We start from the raw sequence: 13,768 nt of genomic DNA, 5'->3' as shown, positions 1-13,768 counted from the left end.
TATGACATGCGTGGAACGCATGCACGCTTCCTGCTGTACGTATCCAGGAAATTAAAGATGTTTTTTGTTCCTTTATACAGACGATTTGAGTAATATTGATATACAGACGAAGTCAATATATTCTATTGTGTATACTTATTTATGAGACATTGGGAAATGATTAGCAGTGCAAGGCACCTAGGCCCGCCCACACAGGAAAAGGAAATGGAGGGGTGGGACCTATATAGGTATAAATATGGATCCAACATGCTACCTCCACACACCCTGAGGACGACTTAGAAGTCGAAACGCGTTGGTGGTTTGGAGGTACCTGGGATCCCTATCTGGAGCTTGACATTGGGACTACCATTGAGGCGTTTATGCGGAGGTCCACCCGGGTTGTATCATCTGACCCCCATTGAGCTTCTTGAATAGCCTTTTGTATAAGGCCAGATACGGTACCAGGCTTTTTTTATTATATGTTCTTTGTTCGAATAATTGTGTGTGAATAAAATATACTTTTTTACGCTATGAGTTTTGTTCCCCACACATTTGTGTTTTTGAGGGACAATCAGGAGGAACTTTAAAGCGTATATCCTTGAATTCTTGGAAGTGACCCCCTTTCTACGCGCTAACCCCTGGCCTGGTGATAGGCCAAAATACGGTACGGGCAGAGTCTTTCAGAAAATCTCTTTTTCCAAAGTATATTGGGAAATCTACACTATGAAATTTTGTTTATTTTATCTTTGAGGTAACACGTTTATGGACTGAATATTCCGAAGAAAAGGACGTTGATATAAAAGAAAAACACTATTTTTTAAGAATCCCAATAGGAAGCGCGGTTTTACCCCCATTTTTTCTTGTTGTTCCTATTGTTATTGTAGTAGGTGATACTACAGGGTTAACCAGCTGCATCCAAGTGGAAGCGCAAATTTTCAAACCTCTCGTTCCGAGTTACCCAATTCACTTCCGCGAGCTACCGGTAGCTCGCGAGTGACGGGTTGGCGACCACTGATCTAAGCAAAAGAGGAAGTTAGAGGCAAGTAGTGCTGAGGATAAAAATGAGGTAAGGGTACAGTAGTTATAACCATCCATACATCTATCTCTCTATCTAAGGGTAGGATGCCACTAGGGCAGTAGTTAGGCAAATACAGGATTAGGGGCAAGCAGCGCTGAGGACAATGATGAGGTATAGGTAAATTGAAACCATTATCTATTTCTCAATCTATCTCTGTTTAGGGTGTGTGACCACTAGGGCAATACCATGGAAAAAGAGTAGTTAAGGAAAAAGCAGCACTGAGGACATGGATCGGATAAGGGTAGACAGAACATTCTATCTACTGTATCTATCTCTGTCTATTTCTCAGTCTATGGGCGGGATTCTCTAAAATCCGCAGCCCTCTTCGCCCGGCATCGCATTTCTAATGACCGCATATTCTCTAAAATATGCGGTCATTAACGCAAGGGACAGCTCTTGCGATAAGAGCTGTCCCTTGCGATGCGGCGCCGTTGCTGGACTTCCGGGTCTATGACCCGGGAGTCCGTCTGCGCATGCGCAGACTGACGCGCCGGCCGCAGGGCATGCTGGGAGGGATCCGTGACGGATCCCTCACACACCGCTGCGGTAAGAAGCCCATAGGCTTCTGCAGGGAACCGCCAGCTTTTGCTGGCGATTCCCTCCGCAGAGGTGACACTGCGGAGGGAGGTTAGAGAATACAGAAATGCGGTAAAAACCCAGATAACTGGGTTTTTACCGCATTTCTGTGATAGAGAATCTCGCCCCTCTCATTAAAGTGGCTCCTGGCGATCTGGTCGCCATCTGCCAGCATGCGCAGCCCCTGCCCCGTCTGCCAAAAGAGGGCGTGCATGCACGCACAAGACACTCGTGTGTCCCATTCTCGGCAGTGGGATGCGTGAGTGTGATAGACACTCACGCGTCCCCTTCGATCCCTCCGCCGGCCACGCCCCACGCCAGCCTCCACCAAGGGCTATGGATATGTCACGCTGGTGGGCACAATGAGAATGGCTACATCTGTAGGTATCCAGTAGGGCAGTACCTGGGCAAATAGCTCTAAGGACATGGATTGGGTAAGGGTAGATAGTAGCTGGGAAAAGATAGGAGTTAAGAATAGGCAGCACTGGGCACAACATGTATCTTTTTTTGTTGCTGCTGGGAGCACCCAGCTGGTTCCACCTCTTGCATGGGGGATTGAAATACTGCTAGCAGACAGGGGCACTGACAGGTTGGCCAGGCCCTGGTAAAATGGAGGGGCATTGCCACCCTACAGGGGTGGGGCCTCTGGGAGGAGTCGAGACCATGCCCCTGTGAACAAAATAAACACAAGGGTAGAGAGATGACAGGCTGCCACTCGCTGCAGCTGTCTCTCTCTTCCCAGCTCAGCACACGGCACTGAGCAGCATGTGCTGCAGCGGCACCCTGCAACAGAGGAGGTGGAGCAGGACCTGGGCCCCTCCAGCAGACCCGGGCCTGGGTAAAGTACTGGGTTCCCCCATCTTGACGCTACTCATAGCAGAAAGGGAGACAAGGAGGGAGACTTTACAAAGCAAAATGGGGAGCGTGGGATGCTCAAAGGTACACTTGCAACCAATGTACAATAAAAATTAATTTATTTAAAACACACAAACATATGACACAACAAACCAATTAAAAATTAATCAATAAATTACTATGATAAAATTAAATAATAAACACTTAATTGATGCCTCCCAAGGGACAGCAACTAAAAAATAAAAATTAGAGATGTGCAGGCTCGGATTTACTCTGATTTCAAAGCAGGATCTTATTGGCTATCAACTGTCAACAGCTGTCATGTGATTTGGGATAGCCAATAAGATCCTGCTTTGAAATCAGAGTAAATCAGAAACTGCACATCTCTAATAAAAATGTAAATTAAGTTATAAAAAAAAACAGTACAGCAAATGCCAGCTTTCAAAAATGGCCATTAAATTGTAATAAGTGCTTAATAGATAAGGCTAGTGCTTAAGCTGCCCATACACGGCCCGATACGGGCATGCGTTGTGGGCTTAAATAGCACGGATCACATCACATTGCATTGCATATGCATGCGTTGTGCATGCAACGCGATGCAATGTGATGAGAACTAAGTACAAAAAGTATGTGCAAGCACATACTTTTTGTACTGTGCGATGAGGTGCCGCGGGAGCGCGCACATCAAAGCAAGGAACGCACAGCCCGGCATCGCAGCGTGTATGGGCTGCTTTAGCTGTATTTCGTAGCGGTTTTCCTTTATAAGAGAGATATATTCGGCAGGTATATAAATAGCTGGCAGACAGTGTAATTCTCAAGGGTATATCCGCTCAATTAAAATATTACATTGGTAAAATATATGTAGTGTACCTCTGGTTGTGTAAGTTAATTATTTTTATTTTTATTGATTTATTTGATTGCATTGAGGCATCATTGAAAATATATTACAATCACGTAATATGTTATCCAACAAGTGTCATAGGTGAATATAATCATTAATAAAGTATATATTGGTATAATTCAGGTACAGAATATTTGTTTTTATGACAAAAATGAAGACATTCTGTTGATATAATCAAATCTGTTTTGAGTTATAAAGGAATATGAACAATAAACAATATTTTAGAAAGATACCCGGGTGGAAGCCTCATCTTTTAGCCAACATTTTAAATGTGAGAGTGTGTTTAGGTGTGATAGTCTCGGAGCCCATAAAATCATCGCCCAGAAAAATCCAATCAATGTAGATTTACCGGGGGACTATTTGCTGCCAATTGAGTGAGGTACCAGGTAGTATCCTTGAGACTGCCATGCAATTGTTTCCTTATAGGAAGTGGTAGGTTATCTATATAAGGTTCCTATAGGGTCAAGAAACCCGCCACCTTCTTTTCTTTAGACAGCAAAGTTTCCATCCAATCCATTCTAAAAATAAAATTAAGTTTTTGTAGAAATAATGGTATTTGTGGAGGTGTGCTGTCTAGCCATCCTTGCAAAATGGTCTTACGACCCGCAGCACTAAGGTCCAATAACAGTTTCCTACGATGTACGTTGATTGGAAGGAAAAATTCCCAAGATCACCCACTCCGGTGCGAATTGAACTTGATTAACCAATTTGGCTTCCAAATATCTGCGAATTAGGAGCCAAAAGTATTCGATAAGAGGGCAAGTCCATAAGCAATGGAAACTATCGGCATTTGTCTGGTGGCATCGTAAGCATGTAGAGTTGTTAATGGCTCCCATTTGATAACGTCTTAATGGGGAGAGGTATGTATAATAAAAGGTATTTAAAAACATTTCTACATTCATTCTGGAAGATCACATCCTCCTGGAAAATACCAATGCCTTTTCCAAATCCGGCATTGTTAAAGTAGGAAAATGCTTCAGCCAACTGGACATTCCTCACGATATTTTCGCACTATCTAGTATGGGTCTTAATAATAGTGAAGGGATAAACCTTTTCTAGTGGGTACCACATATGTTAATATTGTATCTAAAGTATTATTCCAATCCAATTTTGAAAAGTGGCTTATTGTGATTAATATAAAACCTCATCTGCAAAAATGCTATCGGATACGGGGTAATCATTACAAAGTTATCTGATAATTCTGAGTATGTTAAAGAACTTTGTTTGTCTACAGACACAAGATTGCGTACGGTGGAGATTCCTGCTATTCTCCACAGAGTAAAGGGATGTGCAGCCATGCCGTACAAGAAGTTTGGATTCTTCATGAGGGGTAGGTGCAGGGAATAATCTGGATTGAGACCTGCCTTGTGTCTCAAGATGTGCCACAACCTCCTTGTTGTCCGTAACAAGGGATTCAATTTAACCGAGGCAGGGACTTCCTGGTCATGTAGATGAAGGAAACTAATTAGATCACAGTTATTTAAAAAGGTCTGTTCCAATGCCTTGTCGGGATACGTCACAGTCTTATGGAGCTAATCCCTTAAGTGTCTCAAAATCGCTGCATAGTTACATGTTACCGTAAGTTAATTATTAGTTAGTTTTTGACATCGGGAGTAACCACAGGTGATGCTTTGGAGGGAGTGTAGCTCCTGCATGTAGTGGGACTCGCACGGTCCGACAGCAGCAGCTGTTGGACTATACGGGGACGCTGTATTTGGCACAGCACTACCTCCCGGCTATTTATCCTCTATGCCTAGCTTGAGGGTCTACCATTATGCTGTGTATCCAGATGCGCGCTCCTGGGACAGCACAAATCGAAACCCAGATAGAACGTGCAGCAATGACTATAGTGCAAATCAAATGTAGATTGTATGAATTGTGTGTAAATAGTACAGAGTTAGCAAAGACTGCATAGCAATCAAATCTTAAGTTGATCAGCAAGGGAATCTCACCGTGTGTACACACCATAAGGGAAAAAAAAAGAAAAAACAAGAGGTGCAGAAAAGAGGGGAGAGCAGAGACAAAATAAAAGAAAGAAGGCAGCGCTGTATACAATTAGCACATGGGATTGCCTGTATTTGAAATTAATATTAAGTATTTATTTAGCAATAAATGAAATTAATAAAACATGAATAAAAGTTTATTACACATGAACAATTACAATTATTACATTACACATGAAAACCCCCCGGCCTCTGCTATGTCTAATTCCTGTTGTGAAAAATGAAACAATTCTGGCTGCACAAGATGACAATTGGGCTGTTTGAAATTAATGGAAGTTGGTACAGTCAATTGAGAGAGTACAGGGTCTCACCACTTGTAGTTAGGGATTTTTTCCGGGCTTGTGTCCTTTGTCCTCACTATTTCTGCGGAGATGTTGGTCCTAAATTGTATAAAGCAACCGCTGGATGACCTGACTAAGCAAAGTTATCATGCCCTGAATCCAATTGCAGTAACCTGATGAAAGCCCCGCAAAGCAACAGTGACACTCCTGTACTATTCACCACACCCAGGCAGCTGCTATATACCCCAAAGCAACACAGCTCACAACAAGCGCCCGGTTCATTTACCTTTGTAAAGAGGGGAGAGCAACCTGATTGTCCAATAGTTATTCCAGGTTCAGAATCTTATATGAATGCGAGATCTATGGTTTCATTGAGACCCTGTGGTTTTTGGAATGGCAAATAGACCATCTTTTTCATTCTCATTTCAATGAAGCCTGTCTGGATCAGTCAGATACGTGCAGGCTTCTCAGTGTAATTTTTTTTTTTTTTTATTAAAAAACAACTGCGTTGGGTACCCCCCAGCGATTAAACCAGCCCCAGGCTCAAAGAGCTGGTCCTGGTTTTAGAAATTCAAGGGCCAAACAAGTTGCGGGTGTCCCATATTTCTACAACCTGAACCAGGGTCATGGGTCGGTTCTGGTTCCCAAAATATGGGGGACAAAATGAATAGGGGTCCTCCATATTTTGACAACCAGCACCGGGCCCAAACAGCCAGCAGGGTAATGCCGCAGCTGGGGGAAACTTTTATACCACTTCCCCAGCCAAAGCATTAATCCACCTGACTGGTCAGCCCAGGCTAGGGACCCTGAGTTAGTGAGGTCCCCCTTCCAGGATAACACCTGAAATGGCTGAAGCCCGAGGCTGTGCCTGGTGCCCCAGGGCGGTGGTCATCGGGCTGAGGTTTTGTGTAAAAGTATAAACTATTGTGTGTTGTTGTGGAACTACAAGTCCCAGCATGCCGGGCCATTAAAGGGTCTGCTGGAGCTCCCCCGAAGGCCACTACTGATTGGGGGAGGAGCCACAATTGTAAAAACAACTTACGGTTGCTCTTGTACAATTGTCTGGGTGATTGTGTTTTCTTGTTTTAACCCCTGGGATGCCTACTATGGATTGAAGAGGAAGTGATCTATGCCAGAGGCCTTGGTTGTATAATTTCCTTCCACAGGTACGCAATGGAATTCTCCTGGAGAAGAGGACGGGCCTATTGTGCGCTGCTGAGATTGCGCAGCAACTAGTCGACTCTACTGAAGAAGCGGGCGGACTTGGAGGCAGGGCCGGTGGCATCAAACTGGTAAGTGTGTTATACAGTACACAAGGGCCAGATGCACTGCACTGTGTCAGATCCTTGTACACTATAGAACTGTACCACACACAGCCAGGCATGCATATAGAATCTACAGTATATATAGATTCTATATGCAATTAAATGAAATTCCTGGGGTTAAAGGATGGTTGCGCTGCCGAGGCATAGCCGGGCATGCAGTGCGACCATCCATTACCCCCAACAATTTCATTTTTACCCCATTTGGGGTAATTTACTCCATTCCCTGACTACTGTGCTAGAATGTAATGGGGCAGTATGGATGCTATAATGGTTAGCATTACTGCCTCACAGTACTGAGGTCATGGGTTTGAATACCACCATGGCCCTAACTGTGCAGAGTTTGTATATTCTCCCCCTACTTGCATGGGTTTCCTCCGGGTACTCCGGTTTCCTCCCATATTCCAAAAATATACTGGTAGGTTATTTGGCTCCTAACAAAATTAACCATATAATGTCTGTGTGTGTATGTAAATGTGGTAAGTAATATAGAGTGTAAGCTCCACTGGGGCAGGGACTGATGTGAATGTTTAAATATTCTCTGTTAAGCGCTGTGGAATATGTATGCGCTATATAAGAAACTGTAAATATAAATAAATAAATGTAAGTAAAATACATGACATTGTACTAAGTTAAGTAGACAGAAGAGGGCAGTACTGAGCACCTTTTAACCTAAATTCTGTCAAGCAAACTATTGTTAAGCCATGTTTTAAGGAAAAAGGATGTGAAATGATTTTTAGAAGTAAATTATGTTTTTAAATAGTATAAGAACAATTAACCCGATAATCGTCATTAGAAAACAGTGCACACCAATGTGACTGAGTATTTTTAAATTTATATAGTTTTGTAATAGATTGTAAGCTTGCAGCAGGGACCTCCAACCTCTATGTCTGTCTGTTTTACTCAGTTTGTTCTTTCTGTGTTGTCAACATTTGTAAAGTGCAACGGAATCTGCTGCACTATATAAGAAACTGTAAGTAAATAAATTAAATAAATAATAGATGCATAATACACTCAAATTAAGGATTTCCATAGATGCTAGGATTGGATTGTTACATGAATCATAACATTTTACCTTTTATGAATACAACTAGAAAGGTCTGAGAAAGCTTCTTTTCAGTCCTTATATTTTTGTATTATACATTTCTTTCCGGTGAGAGGTTGAAAAATAAGTGGAGCTTAACACTTCCATAAATAGCTTCTATGTTGTAAAATGAACTGTGAAAATGCTGAGCGATTTAACAGCAAGCAGAGAAACAGCCATTCTATGCCCCTGTGCTTCTCTGTGTTAATATAAATATTGCCATAAATTTAAGTACCTTCCCTGAATATTTATAAATTGTGCACAGAAATAATGAATCATTGTGAGGTTTTCCCAAACCACAGTGTCAGATGGCAGCATACTTGTATGGTATTATTAAAAAAAATAATCTTAACACAGCTCTGTTGAAAAATACAAGTGTCATTGTTTTACATCAGAAAAAGATATATAAAACGGAGGCGGGAGGTCATTTAGGAACAGGCGCTGCACTACAAGCGGAGCAGAAAGCTACGTGTGATATCGCACAAGTACTGCTCAGCCTCCTGTACACCACTTTCTGCATACTTGCACAAAATGTTGTTCTCTTTAACAGGGCCGGTGCTAGGGTGTCCGGCGCCCTCCTGCAAACCATACATTTTGCGCACTTTCACATTGCCATTGCAACAAGCTGCAGCCCGATTGTGGGAGCGTATGCAACATGCGATCCTATGGAGGATTGCGGGTGCATGTACATGTATGCATACACCATCTCAGTGCTGTGTCCGCAAAATGTTGCAGGCACTAAAGGTGACCATACACACTGCGAGAATCGCATATGTTATGGGCTAGATTGCATCGCAGGGCATGCATGCAATGTGTGTGCGATGCGATCCGAAAGCAGTACAAAAAGTATGTGCAGCACATACTTTTTGTACTGTGCGATACCTGCAGGAGCGCATATTGCATCGCACGCTGCTATTGCAGTGTGTATGGCCACCTTTAGGCACATAACCCAGGCCATTATTTAAAAAGTGTCTAAATTAATATAAAATCTACAATTATTAAAAAATGTAAACATGTATAATAAAAGACTCACTGTTCTTTTGCTGTTTAACACTTGTGCAGTCCCTACTCTTCTATCTGCGTAGGCAGGATGCTGAGGACGCCATTACACCCGTCTCGTGACTGAGGGGGAAAGGAGGGGAGAGAAGGAGGAGATGCAAGGGGAGCAATGGGTAGGGGGCAGATCCGGACATGACGTGTCATCCAGGCATTCACAGACAGCACAAGTGTCCGTGAGGAAGAGGGGGCAGGTCGCAGGAGGAGGACAGTGTGTGCGTGGTGCAGGGAGCTGCTCAGCCTCTCCATACTGCCGCCCGCTGTCGGACAGGCGCTGTGAGCGGCGTGCAGGCTGTGTGCACTCACAGTGCAGGGAGCAGCTCTTTATACTGCTGCCTGCCCACTGTCAGACAGGCGCTGCGGGCGGCGTACAGGAGGCAGTGACAGTGAGGGCTGAGGCAGCTTTAGCAGAGCAGGGAGGGAGACAGCGCATTTTCAGCATGGCGCCTCCCTGCTTTGCAGGAGCTGCTGAGTGGGTAGTGCCGGCCCTGCTCTTTAACAAAGGAGCACTTTTGTGTCATGTAGAATGGGCTGATAGCGCTGCTTCCAATGGATAGTATTCTAACCACAGCTATGCTCTGGATTGAGTGGCAAAATTGCTAGATGTGTGATCCAAGCAGATCCCTCCCCTTGCGGCACGTTCGGCACTTGATGCATGTGCAGATAGGACTCCAGGTCCTAAATCCAGATGTCCTGTCATCACAAAGGACAGCTCTTAACACAATAGCTGTCCTTTGGGAGTTTATTAATGCATCCGGCATTAATGTATCATTCATTTATTACCAGTTATTTCTATAGCGTTCACATATTACGCAGCACTTTACAGAGAATATTTGAACATTCACATCAGTCCCTGCCCCAGTGGAGCTTACAATCTATATGTACATACCACATGTATACACGCACACAGACTTTCTAGGGTTAATTTTGTTAGGTGCCCATTAACCTACCAGTACATTTTTGAATCGTGGGAGGAAGCCAGAGTACTCAGAGGAAACACACACAAGCACGGGGAGAATATACAAACTCTGCACAGAGAAGTCTCAGATTTGCGAGCGCTTGCAAAATTGGTTGATGATCCGGGACCATTGAAAGATTTTTTCCCCCACGCAAGGCTGCGAATGGATGTTTATGCAAAACATCCATTCGCATGCCTGCGGGGGGCGGGCAGTCATGCGGGCGGTGTTTGGTGGACAAATGGATGTTTATGCAAAACGCTGCTTTCTGACAGTAAGAGGCTTATCCTTAGAATGCACCACCCCCAACGCAGGCTGCCAGATCCATCCCTCTCACTGCTGTTACTCCCTTCCCTCATCTCCTTGGTTCCCCTTTTCTGCTCCCTGATAACCTCAGCTCCAAACCCAGCTTCCCCTCCCCTAATTTAAGGCAACGCTGACCCACCCCACCGCCACCACCACCAATAAGGGGAAGGAGATACGCGCGATGCGCTGAGCGCTTCCCTCTCCTCGGAAGCAGGGTCATTGGTGGTGGGGTCAGTGGCGGCGGAGGAGACAGACAGTGGGGGACACCAGACTGGGACAAACGGCAGCAGCAGCAGATGGTGGTAGCAGCAGCAGCAAAAATGGTGAGTTGCACTGCTGGTGGGAAATTCTGGCACTGTGGGGGCATACCTGGCACTGTGGGGGCATACAGTATCTGGCACTGTGGGGGGCATATCTGGCACTGTGGGGGGCATATGTGTATCTGGCACTGTGGGGCGTATCTGGAACTATGGGGGCATATCTGGCTCTATGGGGGCATATCTGGCACTATGGGGGCATATGTGTATCTGGCACTATGGGGGCTTATGTGTATCTGGCACTATGGGGGCTTATGTGTATCTGGCACTAATGGGGGCATATGTGTTTCTAGAACTACACTATTGGGGCGTATGTGTATCAAGCCCCCATTTTCATTTGCCACACCCAATTTTTGGCATGCGCCTATGGTGCGCATACACAGTACCACTAGGTATTTTTTTTAGACTTGCACCACTGGCTGGGCATTGTTTATATTTCACTGCTGGGGGCATTGTGTATCTGGCATTGCTGTGGGTATTGGTGACATTGTGTAACTGGCACCGCTGAGGGCATTATGTGTTCAAAAAAAGTTTAGGCAACAATTGATGCCCCATTTTGTACATACAGCTTACTAAACTCTGCCACCCGGGGAACTTGCCTAGTACTCTCATATTTTTTTGGCAAAAAAGACAGAACACTGATGAAATAAATAAAAATCTTAATTGTGGTTGTAAATATGGTAAATGTTATATTAATATATCAAATGCTGTTTTCTCTGTGGTAACAGTGCCAGATTAAGACTTTGGGGGGCCCGGGGCACTTTAGACAGCCCCCCCCCCCCCCCCCCCCCCCCCCGCACTTGTCATTACTGGCCGCAAACTGCATGGGAGAATATTACACTGTCAAAACACAGAGTAAAGGCAGTATAAACTTGGTCAATGGGTAACTGCAGGGGGAGATTATATATATATATATATATATATATATATATATACCACATGAAAAGCCTGTGTTTGTCCCTCTGCACCTTACTCTGTAGGACTGTAGGAGACCTCACAGTCCCAGTGCTGCCTCTGATTATAAACCCTCCCATGACTAGGCTGCTGATGCTGTCCTCCATGGGCCTGAGAAGCATGTAATGAGCTCCACCACTCAGAGCTCAGCACAAACCTCTCAGCCTCTGCCCTCTTGTGCAAAGTGTCATGGGACTTAGTCAACTCCCGGTAATGCACTGCACACTTGTGCAGTGAGTGTGCATTGGCACCCCATGCTCAGCACCAATAATCATTGTCGCATTGGCAGATAGGTGAAGCTGCAGCACTACACCACTCCCATGCACAAAACTTTTAGCTAAAAAAAAAAAAATTACATGCAAACCACAGGGGGGTTAGCTAGAGGGGGGCCCAGGGGTACTGACTCTTTTTGCCCCTGCTTTAATCTGGCCCTGTGTGATACCAGTACTCATCTTAATATTATCTCTAGCTTGCTGAATGCCCTGTGGCTTGGTACAGTCAAAATTGTTTTGCCTACACTGACTTGCCTTGCCTACACTGACCGGGCGCTAGCATCGCCTCAGGGTTGCACAACGCTATCGCCCACAGTGTAAACAGTGTGAATTTGGCTAATCTCTAGGCAATTTTGACTAAAATCGCACCGCGTGTACACGACTTAAGTGTCTCCCCAGTATATATAGTAGCTGGAATGGAGGAGTCTGCTGGTGCGAGTTCTAGACAAGAGTGTCAGAATATACTGGCAGTGGTGAGAGGAAAATGGAGAAATGGTCTTGGAACTTGTGTAGTTTCACGACGCCAGTAAGTCGCATGTATCCACTGTGCACGAAGCTCCTCTCGCCATGGGCTTGGTGGCTCACTACGCTTGCCACACTATATAAAATCAACTCCATGTCGTAGTGGATAGTGGGGGTATGAGCAGGTAATATTTCGCATCGCACATCGAATTGCATGCAAATCATATGCAAATCGCATGCGATTTACTGGCGCTGTGAAACTACACAAGTACCATGGTCTTTCCCATCAGGACTCTAAGGGGGATATGTACTAAGCCTTGGAGATTGATAAAGAGGAAAGGGATAAAGGGTTGGGCAATGTGCTCCTAACTGCCAGGTTACATACAGTGTTTGAAAAATGACAGTTGGGGGCTGAATGGTTGGTACTTTGGGGCTGATTCAGAGCCGCTTGTAGTGGGCCGAATTTGGTCCTGTGTCCGATGGTGGGGGTATGCGAATGCGCAAACCCCCGGGAGCAAAAGGCTTTGGTGAATTTCACACCCGCCAGACCATTCGCTCCATGAGTTGCCTGCTCGGGCAGGGCGGCTGATGTCACATGACGTCAGTGCCCGCCCCGTGTTCAGAGATCATCGGCGGAAACAAAAGTCAGTTTAGACTGACATTTTATTCCAAAGGGGAGAAAAATCATTCGATGGTCAGCGACCATCAAATGATTTCTCTGTTCTTAGGGGCATGTGTACGGATGTGTTCTCATACACAATTCGGCGCTGACCTGTTTGCTAGGCTGCGAGTATACGCAGCCTATCGAACAGATCCGAATCAGGCCCTTTATCTCTACCACTTTACCTCTCTCTCTCTCAATTAAAAATGACCCGTGTGTGTGTGTGTGTGTGTGTGTGTGTATGTATGTATGTATGTGTGTACATGTGGTAGGGATTGAGTAAATGGACAAAAATGATTTGTAAAGTGCATGCGGAACTCGCAGGGCTGCGAAATTAGCAGCTTTGCGAGTCAACCAGAATAAGGTCCATAGTCCGTTCATGATGCACCTGTCAGATGTCCATGTCCACACTTATAGGCAGTGCTATTTTTCAGCAGGAACCAGCAGGAACTCAGTTCCTGAACCTCTAATTAAATATGATATCATCAGGAACTGAAAATGTACTTTTTATAAGATAAGTTTTATTTTAAAGTCACCTGTGAGTGCCTTTGTTTCTAAATACAATATATACATCTATCTCTCCCTCCCTCTTTCTATTATATATGTGTTTTTTTTATTTAATTGATCCACTCTCAGACCTGGAGTTCCTGAACCTATTTTTCCAGAAAAATAGTACTGCTTATAGGAGTCACCTTCACAATCTTC

The 13,768-nt window shown here is 44.6% G+C and overlaps 1 long non-coding RNA gene across 3 annotated transcripts in view; it reads right to left on the bottom strand.

Moving 5' to 3' along the window:
* Positions 1-13,768, bottom strand: part of LOC146063563 (uncharacterized) — a 48,708-nt gene that overhangs the window by 34,478 nt on the left and 462 nt on the right. For all 3 annotated transcript variants that reach the window (XR_014471616.1, XR_014471615.1, XR_014471617.1), the window contains exon 2: positions 9,113-9,201. This is a non-coding gene — a long non-coding RNA (uncharacterized LOC146063563). The remainder of the gene's footprint in view (positions 1-9,112; positions 9,202-13,768) is intronic.

The sequence above is a fragment of the Crinia signifera genome, chromosome 3 (assembly GCF_055691185.1).
Source record: "Crinia signifera chromosome 3, ASM5569118v1, whole genome shotgun sequence".
NCBI lineage: Eukaryota > Metazoa > Chordata > Amphibia > Anura > Myobatrachidae > Crinia > Crinia signifera.
The sequence above is the reverse complement of the archived record's forward strand: the minus strand, read 5'-3'. Positions and strand labels throughout refer to the sequence as shown.